Source organism: Peromyscus eremicus, chromosome 5 (assembly GCF_949786415.1).
Source record: "Peromyscus eremicus chromosome 5, PerEre_H2_v1, whole genome shotgun sequence".
Lineage (NCBI taxonomy): Eukaryota > Metazoa > Chordata > Mammalia > Rodentia > Cricetidae > Peromyscus > Peromyscus eremicus.
Genome location: NC_081420.1, coordinates 92,455,722 through 92,469,126, shown reverse-complemented (window position 1 = coordinate 92,469,126; position 13,405 = coordinate 92,455,722).

Below are 13,405 nucleotides of genomic sequence, written 5' to 3'. Positions count from 1 at the left end.
GTCTGAATTTCAGAAAGATGTAAGTAATTTCTAGAGGGCTAATGCAAATAGCCAATACTATATTTTGTCCAGAAGAAGTGAGAGACAGGACTACAGACCGAAACCTAGGGCTGGTGGGAGAGGCCAAATGGTAACACTGTGTGTGTGGCAACCAGCAGTGTTCTAAGTAAGAGGAGCAGGATCAGCTGAACCTGCAAGGTAGGGTTTTTCAGCAGAGGAAAGGGCACAGGGAAGGTGCTGAGGCAGGACCCATGGAGGACTGCTCAGAAGCGCAAGGCTCATGCTCTGTGAGCCGCTGAGCACAAGATCAAGGGTAAATACAAGCCTTGAAGTCATATTAGGGACGGAGTCTTTGCCTTTATGCCCAACAATGCTACATAGTATCTTCACAAAGAGTGTGGAGTTGGTTGGGGTCCTGATTACTCTGTAGATTCCCCAAGGGACACAGTAGCCAGTGAGTGAATGACTCTGGGCCAAGCTTAACTTGAAGGGGGAATTCTCCTTTCCAGGATCCTGCTGAGATCTGAGAAATGCAGTCAGAACACTACAGAGGAAGGCTTTTTATCTCCTGCTGGTGGGAGACCTGGGCACTCTATGCAGGAGATAAAAAGAAAAAAAGGCAAAATACCTTAGCCTTCTCTTTGGAGCCAGAAGTGTTTTAGGTGGCAGGGAGAATGCAGGAGCTGATACAGGCCTTCCCATCTGCCAGGGAGACACCAAAGCATAGCACTAGCATGGATCAAATTGCCTGGTGCTGAGTTAGTGCAGTGGGTACCAGTTCCTGAATAGATGGTATCCTGGGGTGCTAATTGAGTCAGGTTTGAGGTCATGGCTGGGCTATGCAAACTGGAGAAGTGATAGGGGAACAGGGATGGGAAATATGTTCCTACTGTCAGCTTATAGGTCACGGTGAGACCTGAGGAGGAGTTCTGGTTTCTCTAAGGGGACAAGGGATTGGGTCCGGTGACTCCATCAAGTTAAAAGTCCATCTCTTCTGGGGGATTAGTTGGAAGGGGGATGGTGACACTGGACACTAATAAGATAATTTGGTATATAAGGTGGGCCTGATTGGAGACGAGTACCTGGGAGCTATGATGGGTTAGTTCTCAGTTAAAAGACACCTCTTTGATCTTTCCTCTACAAAAATTATGTACTTGATGGTAATTTTTCATTTGTTTGAGACAGTGTCCTGATATATACCCAGGCTGGTCTGGATCTTGTTATCTTGCCCAGGTTAGCCTCTAATTCTTCATCCTCCTGCCTCAGCTTCCCGGGTCCTGGGATTATAGACAAGTCTTACCCCGGCAGCTTTTTAAAAAGAAGTAAAAACAATGAAAAAAAGAAGGGGTGGGAATAAACTTGAGGTTGTAAGACCCACAGATAAAATATGAACACAAGAGAAAAGAGGAGGTAAGGAATGGCCTCCTCTGGGGAGGGAGCAGGCGACAGAGCAGGGGACATCGGCTGAGAGCACATGGTCAGCACTGAGGTGAAGTGAGGAGTCTCAGGAGATGATCTGATGGTCTGCATCATGCCCTGGAGACTGGCCCTCCTCATACTTCACAGAGCATCGAGAACAAGCCCCATCCTGAGAGCTGTTTCCCAGCAAGAGGAAGAACCGCAGGCTCAGGACAGGAACCCTTAGCGAAGCCGGGGTAACATGATCTCAAGAGAAAGGGAGTGTGAACTTGTGGCCACGCAATCCTTCCTTTTCTTTTCTTTATTCTCCACAGAGGGCTCAGAGGGCAGTGTGGAGTCCCAGTGGCTGAGTGCTCACTCAATTCCCGTAGCACAGGCAGAATTTTTCAAGATGTATCCATCTCCCCAAGGAGGACGTGACCTCTGCTAATCTCCACTGCTGACAGCAGAGCTCATCACAGTGAGATTTGCTCAAGTCACAAGCACACAAATTTTACATTCAGGTGACTCTGGACAACTTACTTTCACTTCATTATGACTCAGTTTCTTCATCTGATACATGTGAGCAGTGGTAGATAAAATGATGCCTGCCATCATTGTGACCCTATATCATCTGAGTTTGATGAATATTGTCACACTCACTATTATATAATAATAGTATATAATAGCCCTTATGAGAAATCATTATTGCTTATGCAGTTAGTTAAGAAATGGAAGTTCTAGGAGGCTATGAGATTGGATTTGAAACACCTAGGTAATAAGTAGCAGAGTCAAGCCCTGTGTAGGTTGCCAACCATCTCTGAGGTCCAAAGAGTGAGCAAACAGCCAGATGGACATGGATGGAAAGGTGATAAAGAGTAAAGATGAGCCGGGCAGCTGTGGTGCATGCCTTTAATTCCAGCACTCGGGAGGCAGAGCCAGGTGGATCTCAGTGAGTTCAAGGCCAGCCTGGTCTACAGAGTGAGATCCAGGACAGGCACCAAAACCACACAGTGAAACCTGGTCTAGAAAAACCAAAACCAAAACAAAAAACAAAACAAAACAAAACAAAAACTAAAGATGAAGGGAGGCTTTGTGACTGCTGTAACAAATAACCAGAGGCTTGGTTGTTTAAAACAACAGCAGTTTGTTTCTCATAGTTCCAGAGATCAGAAGTCTCTAGTTAAGGTGGGAGCCATACTCCCTCTGGGCGCTCTAGGGGAGAATCCTCCTTGCCTTGTCCAGCTTCGGGTAGGTGGTGGTTATGGAATTTTTGGTCTGAGGACACATCTCTCCAATCTCTTCTTCCATCTGCAGTGTCCCTCCTCTGTATATTCTCTCCTAACCTTCTCTTACTAGGACAGTCTTATCAGTGGATGTCTGGCACATCCTAATTGCTGTGTTTGAATGAGAAATGTCCCGCATAAGCTCCATAAATATTTGGGTGCTTGGTTGTCAGCTGGTGGCACTGTTGGGGTAGGCTTAGGTGGTGCAATCTTGTTGGAGGAAGTATGTCACTGGAGTGTGGTGGGGCACAGGCTTTGAGATTAAAAGCCTCATGCCTCTTTCAGTTTGCTCTCTCTGCTTCAGGATTGTGGTTAAGGATGTGAGCTCTTAGCTTCCCGCTGCCATGGCTACCACTTACTGCCATGCCTCCCTGCCCATTATGGACTTTCCCTCTGAAACCATAAGCCCAAATAAACTCTTCCTTCTAAAAGTTGCCTTGGCCATAGTGCCTTATCACAGCGATGGAAAAGTAACCAAAACACTAATCTGTGATGACCTCATCTTAAGATCTTCAATTTAATTATATCTGTGAAGGCTCTTCCTAATAAGGTCATACCCTCAGGCTCAGAGCAACATGCCATCTGGAGATGACACTTTTCAATCCATTGTAGAGATACAAACAGCCTGGAGTGAGCAAAGAAGAAACCTGACTCAGGAAGATAGAAGGTGGCCAACACCTCTAAATAACACCGTGTGCAAATTGCCTTCTTGCATCCAGCACAGTGGACAGACACTCCACTAAAATATGGCCTATAGATGATATGCCATGGAACTCTAGCATAGCCATAGATCAAATCCTATTCCTGGCTTCTCAGGAGAGGCTTAGGAAGTTCAGAGATAGAAGTATTCACTTAGAGTCCCACAGCTAGTAGTGAGGACCAGGATTCAAATACAGACAGACCGTCTGCAAAGGTTCCCATTAAGTTAAGGTGTGTGTGCTCACAAGTACATACACACACACATACACACACACACACACACACACACACACACACACACACAGAGGCCTTTTGAGCTCTGGTAAGAAGAAGAAAGCAAGCTCTTGTTATACCTTGGAGGCTGACATGCAAAGTTAAAAGATGACACTGAGAAGGATGCTTTGGCTCTGCACTCACTTTGGTGCTGCTCATCCGAGACAGAGAGAGAGAGAGAGAGAGAGAGAGAGAGAGAGAGAGAGAGAGAGAGAGAAGAATGGAATCAGAAGGTATGAAGTGAGTCCTGAGAGAGGGGACCCAGGTGTTCAGAGAAGATGACTTACCAAGATCCTTACATTTCAAGACTATGAGACACTGACACCATCCCACTGAGCATGACAGACAGGCAACACAGCTAAAAGGTCAACCTAGGAGACCCTGGTGTTGGATAATGGTTCCAGTACGTCACCAGTTGTATGGCTTCTGGTGACTGCTTTATCAAGTTCACCCCCATTTTGTGGCATAAAGTCTGGAAAATGATATCATTTCCTGCTTTTGAAAACTGAAGACTTCAATGATGACATGATGGTCATTGTAACCTGTTGTGGAAATGACTGCAATGTTAACCTCATAGGGCTTTAGTGAGGATGCATTGCAGTAGTACAGATATACCCAGCTCTCACAGTGTCTGGAAAATTAGGTACTTAACACGTTTGATTGAAGGTACACCACCCAGTTCATTGTCCAAAAAATTTAATGAACAAAGTGCTTCCCCTAGTCAAAACATTTCCAGTCCATGTACCTCAGTGGCAGTTAGATCATTTGCTCAGTCTGTGCAAGGCCCTAGATTTTATCCTTGGCATGGAAGGAAGGATATGAGGAAGAGAGGGAGAAAGGAATGGAGGGAGCGACTAGTAGAAAGAAAGAAAGAAAGAAAGACAGAAAAGGGAAGGAAGATAAATGAATTCCCATTCCAAATTGGAGCATTTAAAAATGTATGTTAATACCACTGGACTGGGGATGTAGATCAGTGGTAGAACACTCAACTAATATATATGAGACCCAGAGTTTGATCCCCAGTACTGAAAAAATAAATAAATGAACAAAAATCTGCACTCTAACTCATCTCTAATTTAGTATATTATCTATATTTAATCAATTCCTGTTGGATATAGCAACATGTTATAAGTCTCAAGAGAAAGGATCACGATGTTGGATTTTCCACACCCTGCATTAGTGTTGGAGACTCTGAACTAGGCCAAGGGAGGCAGGCATGTTCTACTAGCAGGCACGCAGTAAATATTTGAAGCTTCCCAGCTCATAGGAAGCAGTCTTGTGGGGATTGTTTAAGCCTGCAGTTTTAGTGGGAAAGTAGCCATAGAGGGTATGTAAATGAAGGGGCGTGGTCACGCTCCAGTAAGACTTTACTTCCTGAAAGAGATGGAGGCTGGGTTTGGCCTGCAGGGCGAGGTTGCCTGCTCTCTGAACTGGGGTACTGGGTTTGCAGGTATCACTAGTAATTCTTGAGGCATCGAGGGAAGCAGGGGAGGGAGAGTCAGAGCAGGAAATGAGCAGATTTCCAAAAGAGAGAAAAACAGATGAAAGATTCCAGAAGGAATAAGTCTGAATTCGGGTCCTGAGGCTCTGAATACCTTGCCCAAGGCAATTGACACTCTAAGTGGCAGCCACGGGGTGTGAACCCGGGCCCTCTGGCCTCCGAGGGTGCCTTTTGAACCGCTCCACTTGCTGGCCCTGTCACAGAACAGGGGTTGGCTGGGAAGCAGGGAAATCTCTGTGGGTGTTCAGCAAAAGCCTATTGGATTTTTAAATTTTAAAAGGCTTTTAAAAGCCCAGTTTCTGAAGAATGGCTCGGGGCTGGAACGGTGGGGGAGGGGGAGAGCAGGGAAAGCATTTTGGTTAAAAAGGAGCACATAGAGTTCCTAAGCTTGGGGGCCATGCTTAGATTCTTGTAAACTTCTCATTTTTTTTTTCTGGAAAGTTCCCTCACAATGACATTTGTTTTCTTAGCCATTTAATATTGTAGAGTGTTTTAGATTCTTCAGGCTTTTTACTCTCCTAAGTATCTCTTTTCTCAGTGAGGCTTCTCTTCGAGGCAGAGGGCTTGGGGATGGGCTGTAACCCTGTATTGACTTGAGGCTGAAGGATCATTTGGCAAGAGAGAAAGCCTTTAGTAGTCTACATGACATTGTTAGAGTTGAATCCCTTCTACCTAGAGCAGCCTAGAAGGCAGAAACGGTACGTTCTTAGCCATGACGAGGAATTTTCCTGTTCCTAAGTGACATGAATTGTTGATAATCAGAATAACATTGCTTGAATGAGTTCCAGAGACAGCTCAGTCAATACAGGGCTCGCCTTGCAAGCATGAGGACCTGAGTTCAGTCCCTGGCTCCCACGTAAAAAGCAGTACATGGTGCTGTATCCACACTGCGGGGGAGGTAGAGACAGGCAGATGCCTAAGGATCGCTCCATAGTCAGTCTAGTCTGCTTGGTGAGCTCTGGACCAGTGAGAGACTCAGTCTCAAAAGAAAAACAAAAATCAAGTCAGAAGGTAGTTTTAGAGTGTGATCCCTGGTCTACACATTCACGTGTGTGTGTGTGTGTGTGTGTGTGTGTGTGTGTGTGTGCGCATGTGTTTGCATGTAAATATACACACAAAAAATAACGTACCTTGTAAAGACTTGCATGGTCTCAGGTCTTGCCTGCTTCATCTTTTAATCATCACAGGAGAGCCCGCTAGGAGAATACCCTATGAATCCCATTTTAGGATGGAGGAACTCAAAACCCAGTCACAGGAACAGAAGCATTTGCAGTCCCATTAACTCCTGTGCAAGCGTCCTTGGCAGGGTCTTGCTCTCCCCAATGCCCTGTTAGATCACCATAAAATCTTCTTAGGTACCCAGCAGATGGGGGCAAGCCTTAGCTTGGCTGTTTCTTTGAGATAGGAGATTCTGAGAAAACTCCTGAGCTTCCTGGGGCTTCAGTTTACTCCTCTGTGCCCTGGGGATGATGGCTCCCAGCTCTCTGAATTTAAAGAACTAAGCAAACAGGAAAAGAAGGTTGCTTCTCCCATAGCAGCATACTTGCAAAGTAGATACAAAGCCTGGCATTCAGCAGGTGCCTAATACATGCATTGCATATATATGGCCTCTCAGAGATTCTCTCACTTCTTTCTGACTTGGGGAGAGGTTGAGGGGGGATCATCTGCTAAGCTAAAGTCATCATAGTGTACAGATTTAGAAGGGTATGTTATCAGAGTTCCACTTTAAAAAAAAAAAAAAAACTTTTGTTTTCAGAATAATACTGAGACCAAGGAAATAAAATTTGAGGGGGAAACTTCAGGCTAGGGGAGCATTTGGTTGGGCTAGAGGGGAACACAGAAGCAGAAGGAGACTTGCAAGCTCCTGCAGGTTCCTGGCGGGAGCTGGAGCAGGATAGAAATCTCAGTGTACAGGCCTGTATGGTAAGTATAACACATTCTCTCCTTTTTTTTTTTTTCCTTTTTCTTTTTGATCTGTAGCCAGTCTCCTAATGAAATAGGGCAAGCTAATTCTCTTCGGAGGCTAAAATCCCTGGAGCCGAGCAGGCACTTGTACGAAGACTGAGTGGATTGAGGCTGGGCAGGGAAGTTGTCACTCTGACCTGGGAGTCTTTCATTTGGCTAATCTAACTCCATTACGTTTTGGAAGTGAACCCAGGTAGAAGGAGGGTTTGGAAAGGAATATTCTCCAACCAGCTTGTAATTAAAATGGAACCCTTTGAAGAATCGCTCCTCTTTCGATTGTTCCAGACACCCCTTTATCTGATTGAATGCCAGGACATGGCTGCCTTAAGCTCTGGCTAGTTCTCTGCCAAGATACTTAGCTCTGGGTCCCAGCTTGCCTGTGTGTTTTGTGTTTAGTGTTAAGGATGGATGGAGATGCAGAATCAGGAGCAGCCATGCATTCTCCGTGGTCCTCCATGGTGGTGCCCGTCTTCCGCCCTTCTTAATAAGCAAGAGCTTCTGTTTTATAGGTAGCCTCTCTCCCTCTGGTGTTTAGTTTAAACTCGTGTTTCGAAACTGAACACCAGTCTGTCTCTGCTCCCTGACTGTGGAGGCATTGCAACCAGGCCCTCCTGCCGCCATGATGGACTATACCTTCAAACTACAAGCCAAAGCAAGCCCCTCCTTCCTTAAGCTGCTTATGTTAAGCATCATGTCTCAGCCAACAAGACAATGAGCTAATACAACTGGCAAATTACTGCCTTTAAGATTCACTTTCCAAAATCTCCATCTAGTGTGTTGAAATTTCAAAATTCAGGAAGCAGCAAAAGGAAAGAAGTACATCTCTCTGCCACAGGATGGACGTAGTTCACGTCCAAGGGTGCCTCCCTGATGCCTGAACAGTTGCCCAGCCCTCCCACCTTTGCTGTGATATAAACACGCTGTTTTTGTTTGTTTGTCTGTTTGTAGTTAATATCTCATGTAGCCCAGGCTAGCCTTAAACTCCCTAGCTGAGGTCATCACTTTGAAAATCTGATTCTACTGTTTCCATATCCTGAGTGCTGGAATTATAGGCATGTCCTACCACACCCAGTTTGGGGAGATGCTAGGGATTGAACCCAGAGCCTGTATATGGTAGGAGGCACTCTACCAACAAAGCTGCATGCCCAGCCCACCTTACAAAAGCCACTTCAGAAAGCTGAGCTATCCTCGTAGACCTGTAATATTTAACTCAAGTCAGACAGGCCGGCTTTCTATTTACATAGAGTCTCAAAACAAATTCCAAATTGCTCTCTCCCAATTTATCATTCTTAATCGGTTCCCGTGGGAAAACATTGGTTGTAAAGGCCGCATCCGTGCTGCATACAGAAGAATGATGTTCAGTAAACACTCTGCCATATGAAAACTAGTATGAGATTATAGACTGGGTCATGACCAATAAGCTTACATGTTCCATATTACGAATAATCCAAGGAATCGCAATTAAAACAGTTTTGACCTATTGAGCTGACAAGTCTGTTTGGTCCTTGATTGATCTGATGCTGGTACAAGAACAGGCATGAAAACTCTTTCTCTGATGCTCCTCCTCAGGAGGTCAAAGGTTATCTATACACAAGCCAATCCAATTTTATGGTTCACTCTCCTTTGTGTCCTGATCATTCCAAACATAATTTGGTACTAGTACGTATCCAGTATTTTGAGAAGAAAATAGTATAAGTTGTGAATTTGTTTAAAGAAACTAAAAGTCCCAAGGCCTCTCACAGACAGATGCAGACCGAGACCTATTCTCCAATGCTAAAGAAGGGCCCTAGAGATTTTGTATTTATGATTTTCTTAGCAATCTAAACAGTTTGTAAGCTCCAGGTCCTTGAATGCTAAATCTCTCTTTGAGCAGAGTTAGAAGAAAGGTGAGAAGTGTGTGGATATGGCCTTGGCCACAGTAAAGGGCAAGGTCCTTGATGTCAATTCCAAAGGGCTTGGGAAAAGTCAAGGACAAGACCCCCCAGAGCATCCACAGTGTGTGTGTGTGTGTGTGTGTGTGCGTGCGTGCGTGCGTGCGTGCGTGCGTGTGTGTGTGTGTGTGTGTGTGTGTGTGTGTGTGTGTATGTGGTGCTGGAGAGAAGAGACCAAAGCTGGGTAGCTTGGGATAATTGTGCTTTGCTAGACATCTACTGGGAAACACTCCTGAAATAGCTCATTTCCCTAGCAGCCAGGAGCCGGGCACAGGGCTACATTATGCTTGAGGCATGAGCATGGCAATGATCTCTGGCCTCTGTGAACAGGTCCTGCCCTCCCTGGTGGCTAACAGTGCTGGAAGCTTGCAAAGACGCAGAAGCTGGCTCCTGTCATCCAGCGAGGAAGCAGCTGGGAAGAGTTAATCCCAGCCAGGCCCAAGCTACTTCAAAGCTCCCTTTCCGGCCTCTACCTTTCTTATCTTGCAAAATATCATAAACGCTGGCAATGACAGCCAAGACCCTGAGTGACAGCCAACAGGAAGAAACCGTGGAAACCCGGAGAACAAGAGCATGAGTTAGTCTCTGAGCCAGCATGGAAAGGGCTTCAGATATTTCAAGACCACAGCAGGCTGCTGGGGAAATGAAGCACCTCCTTGTCCCGTGTATTCAATACTCAGCAAATTGATCTGTAATGAGATCAAGTCCCTCAACAAATAAGGAGCTAATGCCGACCTAATCCCATGCGGAAGAAGAAAGCGACGTTTCTTAGTCTTTTGCCCTGGCCTGACAAGCCTGATATTGGAGTGAGTGTGGCTGCCACTCAGCAGAGGGAAGAAAGGGTGATGTCTGAGTAGGGGCTGCAGAGAACATTGAAATATCAGGAGCCTTGATGAAGCTTCATAGGGCTCCATGAAGTAGAAAGAATTTCCCCCCTCCCCTTTCTTTCCCTCTCCTTTCCTCTACATAGCTCAGGCTAGCCTTGAACTCCCTATGTAGCTCATGTTGGACCCAAACTCCCATCCTTTGGTCTCAGCCTCCCAAGGCTGGGGTTACAGGCATGTGCCACCACACTTAGCTGAAATGAATAATTTCTCTAACCCACCCTGTTTCCTGGCTATTTTCTCCCCTCTGCTACTCTGATCTCTGGATTTCTTTCTTGTTGTTTTCAACTTGGTTTTCCTATCTGTGAAATGGGGATAACACAGAACAGAAAATTTCCTAACGAGGCACGTCTCTGCTTGCCTGGGTCAGTGTGGTATCCAGTGTGACTCATGGTAGTCCCTATTTCCTCTCATGTCATTGTGTCTCTAGGTAAAGCTCCCTTTACAGACCTAACCCTCGCAAGCCTTCCCACCCTTAGCCCAAATCCAGGTCGGCGTGGCCTCACCTCGCCATGGCTTTCCCCAGCTCCTGCTATTCTTGTCCTCCCCTTTCCCTCCCGGCTCCCACCCACTCCTGCTCTTTTCTTCCTGGCAGTTTTGCCCAGATGCCTACTTTCTTCTTCCTCTCGTCCAGCCCCCATGACACGTGTGTCCTCGTGAAAGAGGTTCCCTCACTGCAGCACTCCAGCCCCCTTACTCTGTCATCCACCCTGTCTGATTTTATTTAGTAACACCACTGACAGACATAGCTAACTTGTCTGTTGCCCACCATTAGCACAATAGGTCCTGAGGACAGAAGTTTTGCTTCACCCCAGGGCATGGCTCCAGTGTCTACAGGAGCTCCCAGCACAGGCTGGTTACTTGATTACAGTTGAAGAGGGAAGTGTCCATAGATAAACAGCAACAACAACAACAACAACAAGTGTAGTGACCTGGCTGCAATTGTACCTTTCCTGCTGTGCAGGAAATATTTCCTCAGTGCAAAACTGACATCCTATTTATTTGTCCGTCTGTGAGTCAGTCTGCACAAGGCAGGGAACTGCAGCTCTCACTGTGTGTCTCGGCAGGACATGAGGGGTAGCAGGGATCTGGTCTGCACTATTCTCTGGCTCCTTGGGCCAGGGGAACATGGTTCTGTCACTCAAAGTTCAGTGAGAGAGCTCCTTTTGAGTAGATGTGTTTTTCTTCATTGATCTGATGTCTGCATTGAGGACTGGTTCATCTGGACACTTAGATATGTACCTGTTTCTAACATGGTACCCATACTCTCAGCAGCTGGGAGATCAAGGGGGCTAGCCTGCAAAATATCAGACCGGTTAGCCAAAGGGACATGATCACAGACAAAAATGGTCCAGCAGACCCTATTACCAAACCTGAGACCAGCAAGACTAGCTGACAAGCATGATCCCAGAGAGGCATCTTCGCCAACTTGAATTTCAGGTTTCACGTGAGGGATAAATGCTGAACATCTCATTGCAACCTGAAGTCCAGGTACAATGTTTCACAGAAGCAGAAATCTTTATGCATAAAGACCAGGAGATAGGGGAACTGATCTAAAGCTGGGACACAAAGCCAGTGGGATCCAATGATATCACAGATATCCAGACACAGATATCCATATCCTTGCCAGAGCATGTTTTCCCATTGGAGACCACATCATGCAATAATAAACACAATTCACTTCTCTTATCTAGAATTGTATTTTTTCATAGTTTCAGTTACACAAGTTAACTAAGACTTGAAAATATTAAATGGAAAATGCCAGATGAACAAATTCTCAAATTTAACCATTTAACAAAACGACACATGATTCTAAGCAGTACTACAAGACTGCAGGCCATTTGGCTCCATCCTTCTCTTTTTACTGTTTCCATACTGTATACACTATCCTCCTGTCAGTTATTGAGTCTCTATGTTGTTTTCAGAGAAACTCTCATGGAGTCATAGTGTTTCTTATGCTAGGTAATCTTTACTTAATGATGTCCCAAGCATAAGAGAAATGATGCTGACAATTTAGATATGTCAGTTAGAAGCTGTGAAGTGACTACTTCAGGTGAAAAGATAAATAAGAGTTCTTGACTTAATAAGAAAAAACACTACTGTAGCTAGGCCATTTGTAGCTAGAGTTTTCCTGCCTGGCCCACAGTCAGGACAAATCTCTCTCACCTGCCAGTCCCACAGCCTCTCAGACCCGACCAAGTAAACACAGAGACTTATATTGGTTACAAACTGTATGGCCGTGGCAGGCTTCTTGCTAACTGTTCTTATATCTTAAATTAATCCATTTCTATAAATCTGTATCTTGCCAAGTAGCTCGTGGCTTACCAGCATCTTCACATGCTGTTTGTCATTGTGGCGGCTGGCAGTGTCTCTCTGACTCAGCCTTCCACTTCCCAGCTTTATTCTCCTCTTTGTCCCGCCTACACTTCCTGCCTAGCCAATGGCCAATCAGTGTTTTATTTATTGACTAATCAGCAACACATTTGCCATACAGAACATCCCACAGCACACTACTCTGAAGTTTCTAAGACCTACAGCAAGAAGAAAACAGAATGTATAGATGAGACCCATCTACAGTTCTGAGCATTCACTCTGGGTCAACGAATGTGTCCTCTACCAATGGGGAGCAAACTCTATATACTTAACCCTGTGTGATTAACAGTTAACACACTGTCACCCAGAAAAATTAGGGCATTTGTCTCTCAAAATAAACACATCCAAATGTTCATAGCAGTTATATCCACAGAGCTCAGAAGAGAACCCACATGCCTACCAGTAGGTGGATAAAGAAAATGGGAATGCAGGGAACAGCCGCAAAATGACAGAGAAGTGAGACCTGATGAGTCACAGCACAGCTTGACGAGTGTGTACAGGCACAATAGCACAGAAGAGGGATGGATGGGAGTGCACCAGAAGTGTGTCACGTGCCGGTGAAACACTGAAGGACTCAGGAGCAGAGAGAGAGTGACATGGTCAAGGCCACTGAGCCTGACAGCTAGGGATGCAGTAGTGGGATCATCCTCCAAGAGCAGGTGGGCTTTGCTGGCAAATGGCAACCCCACCCTCCTCCCCAACTGGCCTTCTCTCTCTCTCAGGTTTTCTGTCCTCATTTACTCAGAGGTAGCAAAAAGGAGAGTGGGCAATGGCCTTGTAAAGTCAGGTTTGCAGGGTGAGTCAGAGATGAGGAGGACTGCCTCACTGGACATGCTCAGAAATTTGGTCGATCCAGGGACCACAGATGCAGGGTTGGGCATCCAGGGATGTGGGATAGAGCAGAGTATCTGAGTATGTGGGATAAGCCATGCTCACCACAGAAGCACCACAGGGTACTGGGGACCACGCTAGAGTCACGGAGCTACATAACATCTTCGCCATCCATTTCCTCCTTCCAGAGGCATGAGAGGCTTGAGTTCAGCTCTGATGTAGGAGTCTGTAGGCAACAGGCATTGCATCCCCAAATGAGAACCA